Source organism: Sinocyclocheilus rhinocerous, unplaced genomic scaffold, assembly GCF_001515625.1.
Source record: "Sinocyclocheilus rhinocerous isolate Xijiao unplaced genomic scaffold, SAMN03320098_v1.1 scaffold1213, whole genome shotgun sequence".
NCBI lineage: Eukaryota > Metazoa > Chordata > Actinopteri > Cypriniformes > Cyprinidae > Sinocyclocheilus > Sinocyclocheilus rhinocerous.
Genome location: NW_015625600.1, coordinates 290,644 through 299,216, shown reverse-complemented (window position 1 = coordinate 299,216; position 8,573 = coordinate 290,644). Strand labels below are relative to the sequence as shown.

The 8,573-nt window shown below is 39.8% G+C and overlaps 1 pseudogene; it reads right to left on the bottom strand.

Annotated features, from left to right (window-relative positions):
• Positions 1 to 1,802: 1,802 nt before the first annotated feature.
• On the bottom strand, positions 1,803 to 7,262 carry LOC107758422 (uncharacterized; annotated as a pseudogene).
• Between the last annotated feature and the right edge of the window lie 1,311 nt (positions 7,263 to 8,573).

Here is an 8,573-nt window from a genome sequence, read left to right as displayed (position 1 = left end):
TTTTTTGTATGCAGCAACATCTCATTTGATCTACACTAGAAACATCTGGTTCCAGCACGCCACACACCTGCTTTCCATTCCCGTTGCAGACAAATACATTCTGTTGTTTCTCACAGTCAGTTTTCTTGCTAATTTAAGCACTGTTAGTCATGTTTCAGCAAATATTCAATTGTTTTTACTACCATGTGTATACCAAATATTTCCAAGAAAAAGTATTGCAAATACATCTCAGGCACTATTAGCTCTGATGAACATAGCTCTTTATCACACTTTAGTAGTTCAGTATAAAGATGTCCTTTACTGTTACAGTACTGCCATTTGAGGTTTCACCAAACTGCTGCCCTCTTGAGGTTGATGCTTTGCCCAGTGGAAGTATGTCTGGTAACCATCTGGGATTCGCTATGGGTGGACACCTGGATCCTGAATGTATGGGTTAGCAAAAACTGGTAAGTGCATTTTATTTGCAATTACGAAACAACCAGTGTCCTCAAACAAATCCAATAACAACCACATGTAACATGCTAGATTTTAAAAATCAACCAAGGTGACATTATCAAGCAATATTTTATGTAAAAATGGAGTGAAAATAACTTGTTCTCTTCTAAAAAAAAGTATAGAACATGGTTATAATATACTGTACGAATAGTACAGTGCATTTGGACTTTCAAGTAGATTGTATTTCATAGATCCACCAAAAAGCTTTAATAAAATATTAAGAAGCATATTATCTTTTCTGGCAAAATAGTTATGACTTTAATTTTGTTTAATAAAAGTTTACACTACATTTTTTTCATTCAACAATATTACCAGTTGTTGCTTCAAAATGCGCAGGTTTAAGGCAGAAATGACATTAATGTTGCCAAATAGTTGTTCATTTCACTGTTTGTAATCTGTATTTTGAGAACATACAGAAGCAATTAAACATGGTATGCAAAGACAGCACATGGCAACAGTATTCAGAGTAATAGAAGACATATGCCACTTATACTGTAACTTAGCATGAATGGACAAATTTGTGTCTGTTTAATATATATATATATGTGTGTATGTGTGTGTGTGTGTGTGTGACAGGACATTAAGGTCAGCAGTATTCATTCATAGTACTAAATATGAATATTCAAGAACTGAAAGATGCATAATGATTTAATTAATTTGTTATTTGATTCCTATAATAAAATATTTAAACAAAAATATAAGCCAATAATGTGCCTATCTAGATCAAGCTATATTATTTGAATCCCAGATGTTTAAAAAAAAAAGGCAAACACAAAATTGTGCACTGTACAACATACTGCACTTCAGTATTGATAAAGTGCAGCTAAATCATCACATCAGCTCACAAATACACATTCTTACTCTTTTAACAAACACACTTTCTAACAAATACACACAAGAATAATGTTTGTGAACATTTACACTGATTCCAAATCAAACAGATATGAAAAGCATTTACTCCCTTGGGAAAAAAATTTGGTCACTGCTCAACCAGCCAAAGCACTTAAAAAGTACTTTTTAAAGTTTATGTCAGTTCATTGTTCCAGCCAGGAAAAAAATGTATTCATATTTTTGTTTCTGTAACTGAATTGTTACAGTATAATACATCCCCCTTGCTCCTCACATAACACCAATAAATATTGAATCTGAATACCAGAGGAGTATTAATAGCACCTTTGCATTTCAGCTATTAAAAATGAACCATTTTTTGAAAGTCCATCCGTATACATTTTTCTTTGTCTTATGAAAGCTCCAGTTTTTCCAAAGCAATTTTTCAGTTAATTAGATCTAAGATTGCATACTTGGGATCATGACGCCAACCAAAGAATGGAGATGTTGGTGCCTCCTTCATGGGTGATCTGGTTGATCCGGCCACGAACGCAGTCCAGAGAAACATAAATGGCAGTACCATTCTGCACTTCGAAAGAAGTTCTCAGCCCCACGCTGGCCCATTCACTACCTTCAGGCATATGTCCACCCACCTGCTGGGCCAAGGATATGGCCTGACCTCCCTTTGTACCTTGCTGGTAAAGGGTCAGCTTCACCACACTGCAGGAGTGGATCAGTTTTAGGTTGAGGGCCACACTGATCGTCCCGGGCTCAGAAAACACAAAGTTTCTCTGAGCATGCGGCTCACCTGACCCAGCTAGTCGCATTTGGCCTGTATTCGGACTCATCTGCCTAAAGAGCAGGGGTTTATTTCGTACTGCCCCAGAGGGTAGACCTGTTCTTAAGACAGTGGCTGTGAACATGGAGGAGACAGCAGTAGGGATCCAGATCAAGCTGAGCATACTAATACCAGAACTATCACCAAAGTAGCGGACATTGCACTGAGATGGGGCGACAATTTCAAAATTGAGCCAGTCTTCGCTGTCTACCCTTGTGGCCCCAGAAAGGGTGATGGAGGTGTCTCTGTAGTTAACACCAGACTTAAAGGAGCGTAGCACCTCCTGGTTAGTGCCATTTCTGTTGATGTAGGCAATCAGTGAGAAACCTTCTCGAACACAAGAATGGCCCATTGAATAGATGGCCTGTTGGAGTACAAACTTCACCACACCGGTCTCCATGAAACGCACCCCACGGCTGTCATGGGTCAGGGCCACTATGTAGGGATCAGAGACAGTGGCTATACGAAAGGTGGGCCGATAGTTGCTCTGGTAGTGGGCTGCTGTGGACATCTGAGCAGTCATAGCCACAGCGCCAGTGTCGTGGGATAGCCAGAGCAAGCTGAACGAAGCTCCTCCAAGCTCATAGGCTTGAATATCTTTACTCTGGTTGCAGTATTGGTTGGGACTCTTCAGCATGAGTGTCAGAGTATGATTGGGTTCCACCTCAACTGCTGTACTTACAGTCACACCCTGGAAGAACTTCCTTTCAGGTTGCTCAATTCTAACTCCGCTGAGGTCTCTACCCTCTTCTTCACTGCCGTTTATCCATATCCCAACTTGGAGAAAGTTCCTGCAGCTATGCTTTAGTGCAAAGTTGTAGTCTATCCAGACCAGTCCATGTTGTTGGAGGTTGAGGTAATCATCATGTTTGGTCAGCAGGTTGTTTCCTTCTTTGCCATGAATATTGAGCTGTAGCCCTGGATAGATGGAAGTACTCTTCGACTTTGTTGGTGGTATGGCAACTGAAGCAGTCCAAGACTGCGAGAGCATATTCTCAGTCACAGTTCCACATACAGCATCACTGGTGAAAGTACAAGGCACGCCAACAGGCTCGCCATCACAGTCTAAGCAAGCCTGGCACTCCTGAAGTTCCTGATTGTAGAAGTACTCATGACCACACAGCCCTGCGGACATCTCCCTTTCAGAGACACCAAGACAACGAAACCCTCCTGAAGAACGAAACAAAAAGTAGCTTGGTGAATCCCAAGAGACCATTTAAAGGCAGACACTGGGTGGCATTAAGTTTTCTTTTTGCTTACCTGGGGTATTAAGACATTTTACTTGCTCTCCACACAGGCTTGGTAATTCTAGGCATTCATCCCTGTCCTGTTGATAGATTTCATGTTACTCAAAGACATGTTAAAGATTAAGACATATAACTTAGTCTGCTCTTCATTCAAATCTTATGTGTTGTATGCATAATACAATTGCTGCCACACTGTCACCTGGCACATCCTATCAGCAGTCGGGGAGCATTGCGACAGCAGGAAGAATCCAGGGGGACACATAGTGCACCTTTCACACTGTGGTGGATCCTTCCGGAAGTCGCAGTATTCTTCAGGTCCACAAGCAATTTGACAGCCCAACACAGGGTGACCTGCATCTCCAACTACATTCACCACTTTGGCATCTACATCTACCTTATGCACAGCATAGGACTTTTGCAGGTGGCTACGTGCTTGGTTCTGAAGGCCGGCCAGGTGGCCTTCAAAATAGCTTTGCAGTTCTCCCTGCAAGCCTTGGAACGAGAATTGCTTGACGGTCTCAGAAAGCAGACCGTACTGAGCCTTCACAACATCCATCTGCTCGTACATCCGGCGCTGCTGGTTGAGTATCTCACGCTGCTGGGAGAGGAGGGCCCCCTGCTGTTCCACCAGTCTCTGCTGCAGATCACGAATCACTACTTGCTGAGCTCTCAAAGCCTCCACCAGCTTCTCTTGTCCCTTTGCCAGCTGTAGATGTAGGATAAGTGCGTCCTCGGCAGGGACCTCATTCTCTCCTAGTAAAATAAGGAAAGAGTAACTAAGTGGCTATAACCAGGGCTTGACATTAACACCCGCCAACCCACCAAATGCAGGTGGATCTCAGCAGTGGTCACTCCCACTAGCCACTTTGGTGGGTTGAATTTTATATACAGTAACAGGGCTCGACATTAATGCTTGTCTGGGACAAGTGGATTTTTTGAAGGGGCAAGTAAAAGAGAATTTTACTCGCCCGACCAGACAACAAATTTGATTAAAACATCTAATTAGGGAAGCACCGAAATTTAGATGAGAATGATTCTGATTTTATTACATTTTGTGTAAATGGCTATAAATAGCTAATACATAATGTATTGACAGTAACAAGAAATCAAAACAAATGAACACAACTGTACACAGAAGAAACATACTGCGGTAAAAATGTAGTTTTTTATATTTTTAACATATAGTTAAGCAACATGACGCAACTAAGAGAGTGCAGTTTTCCCTGAAAACCAAGATTGCAAATTTGACATTAATTTTATGCAAGAATTCAAACGAATACTTAATATTAAATGACTTACATTTTAGTACAATATTGCCACTGTTGACTGTTTTTGCCAATTCCAAATAATTCCAAACAAAGATCACAGCAGAACAGTTGCGCATCTGCAGTGTTTCCTTACTGAATGATTCATCGTTTTTGGATTAATCATTTGAGTCAATGATTCACTGGTCCATTCATAAAGCACTTGCTTCATTCTTGAATGAATCAGCAGTCTGAACGAATCATTTGAATGAATGCCTCAATTATTCACTCATTATGACAGTCACTTGCTGCCACCTACTGGCGATTTACTTTCATATTTAAAAATAGCTTTTCTTTGCATTTTTCCCCCCAACATTTCATATTTGTATATTTTTAAAAAATGGTTTAAAACACCAAGCTCACAACATATTTATGCTGTTGCAATTTTGCCATGTAAATGCATTCATGCTACATTTCAGCTTCATTAAACTGTCTGTGTAAATGCATCTAAATGCCACTTCAGCTGCTTCTGTTTCTTCTGCAGTGGAAAGATCGGTTGTGTTACTACTGATTTCATTTGATTAGTAACAGTCCTATAATGTCTTATTATAAAATACAAGTGTATAATGAGCTTTAAGAAAGGAATATACATTTCCATTAATAGCTACACTGGTCCCATCAAACTAAATTGTAAATATATTTTGCTATACATAAGAACAATTATTTGGGAGTAAATCAACACTAATAGTTTAATACTGGTCCCATCAAACTAAATTGTAAATATATTTTGCTATACATAAGAACAATTACTTGGGAGTAAATCAACACTAATAGTTTATTTAAATATGATCCAAACAAGAAATTATCTGAAAAATTTTGATATGTGAATGTCAAAGTGATTTCATCATTTTTTAAACCAAAACTGATTCCCCCCTCCCTTTTTTTTAAAAAAACAAGTGCTATTTTTTTAATACTGTGCTAAAACTATGGAAATAGATCAAAGTAGTCTGCAATTTCTTAACAGTTGACTGCCAGCGGTTCTGCAGCTCTACAGCCCTCTGTGTAGCCAAGCAGATGTGTATGATTGCAAGAATAGCTCTAGGGCCAGCTGTCAAATTCCGCTATTCATTGATGTATGCAAATTCCACTACTTACGTGAAAATTGAATAAAGTATAAGTTTAATAAGTTTTATGGAGCCTGATAGTTTGTACTGTATACACTCTCCAGCCTGTGGCATGCATCTCATATTTTTTTAAAAAGAATATAGAGAGAATTCCTCTGTGATGTCTGTGCATTTACTCAAATGTCTCACACAAGCAAAAACAGGTCTGCATCCTTCTTCATTAAAGAGATTTTATATTTATATTTATTTTATACCATGAAATTACCATAGTACATGACCGAAAACCTAATACCATGGTACTTTTTTAATAGTGGAAAAGGTAATGAAAATTACACGGTTCAATATACTTCAAATAATACCATGGTATTTGTAAATGGTGTAAGATATAGTACACAGTTCAAGGTACTGTAGACAATACCATGATATTACCTTGGTTTAATAAAGCACATGGCAATACCCTGTACTTTTTGTACAGTGGAATGAGTAACAAAATTAATTTGTGCTATATGTCATTTTTAATAAACTATATTAATACAATAGCCTACTCTGTTTACTTAAGTGTTACACCAGTTTTGAAACAAGATACTCTAATTCAAGTGCAGAACAGCTGGAACCACAATTCACCTGGTTTGATGTCACAAGTGAGTTGAACTCCCAGAGGAGGCCCACTCTCTGATGCGGGATATCCAATGTCCGGAAATTCCCCCAGAAACTGAGCGGCTCTGTCTGCCACATGGATGAGGGGCGGTTGGCTGGTCCCGAGCACACACCCGTCTCCAGCACAGGGTCTCGTTTGGGGCTTCGGTCGTATCCTCATAGGCAGACGGCACTCAGTTCCTTTACATTCTCTGGTGTCGTTCATAACATGGTCTGGTCTTTGAGGAGTAATGCAGTCTGCGCACACAGGACCAAAAAATCCAGCGACGCGCGTCTGGACGGTTTCCCTTGTCTGGTCTCCAGACCGCCCGCGCTGGGACAGAAGTGTTGCGTGATGTTCCGATGGAAAGCTGGAGGGGGCATGATGGTGATTTATTGATCTGCTCTGTGTTGTCGGATTGTGTTGTCGCGGTGGTCTGGCCGATCTCCCCCCCGGACAGTGAAATCCAGAGCAGGGTCTGGCGTCTCCAGAGTCCCCCGAGCGCGCAGAGCGGAACGTGCATAATACATAAACCAGCAACAAAAGCGTCTTTTTGGATGATGACATTGTTTGATCATTTATCCACCTAAATAAAGAATATAACAATTATGACTTGTGCGGAAAGATGCGTTTAAAAGAGCCAATTGACGTTACACACTATATACTAAAAGCACAGAAAAAAAACTCTGTTATCATTTAGTCCAGCCTGATCCGGAATATAAAGATGTTTTGATTTTGTTCTTGTATGTTTAAATCCGCAGATAAACTATTTAAATAGTAAGATGATTTTACCTGCAGCTGTCTTCTGTTGGAATGTCAGCGAAAATATAAACAGCAGGAGGTGAGCATCTGTACTCCACTGGAGTGTGTGTGTGAGCCACTCTAAACACTTCTGAAGGAGAATGTCACGGGCTGTGTCTCAAAAATTGGTGAGCTCCCTATCTAGGCACCATTTTTAGGCACCGCATGTACATGCAGCATTTCTAGGAATCATAATTGTGTGTAGCATTTTAAGCATAATTGGTGTACAAGCTGCACTTTTGCCCATGACAGGCAGATGAAAAACTGTTTTGAACATCTATGCACACATACATCATTTTTGAGCATCATATGTACAATAACATATTTTTTGGGCAATGTAAGCAGCAATTGTGGGCATCATGGGCCTATGTTGCATTTTTGGATGCATTTAGGAATGCTATGACATCCAAAAATGCTGTTTAGGTAAGAAGCTCAGTTTAGTTTTGAGACACGGTCCATGGCGTTCTCTTGTCCTGCACACACATATAGTGCCCACCATCAATGCATGTGTGCTTATGTTGCTCTGTGTGCTAATTACACCCAAAATTGCTGCATGCATGATGCCCAAAAACCCTGCACTTGTCTACAAGTTCCTAAAATGCCCAATAAAGCACCAAATAATGTCCTAAAACTGCTGTACTCGCATATCATGGCCAACAATGCAGTCTATTTAGGCAGCTCGCTAAGTTTCAGGACACAGCCCTTATGTGACATTCCAAAGACTTAATTAGCATCAGGTTTCCCCAGCCTGAGTTTAACCCCTCATTCTCCCTGTCTTTCATATGTTTTTCATCCATTGATGTTTATTTTCCCTTTTTCTTTTAGTGTGATATGTTTGACAATGTTTGAATTGACACTTTTAACACAAAAAGTCTGGTTTACACATAACAATCTCTCACTGAAAAGGGTGGTTCAGCCAAAAAAAAGAAAAAAAAAAGATTGTATTGTATTGTATTTTTTGCCAGGCTCTTCCTATTTTAAACTAACTATATCTTTCAATATAGCAATTTGGCCAAAGACAGGAATTCATTGGGTGCTGTGCTAGTTTTTATTAGAGGTGTCTTCTTGGGTAATGGAAACTTGTGTTAAGACCAGTGTCACCTTTGTTTGTGGCCATGTCAGTTGTTTTTTTTTTTTTTTAAGATAGACAGGATTTTGATTGTTTAAACAGCTGTTGTCTGTCATTCAGAATCTGTCATGCAGAAGAAAAAGTCGTAAAGGGTCAAAGTTTATTTGCTAGAGTTCAACCGGCTATACTAGACATACATTTGGAGAGGAGAGACGGGAATCCAGAGCTCTTGCTGACTAATAATTAAAGAGCTTTAATTAGCATTCATGGCTTTAGGATCTTCTATGGGG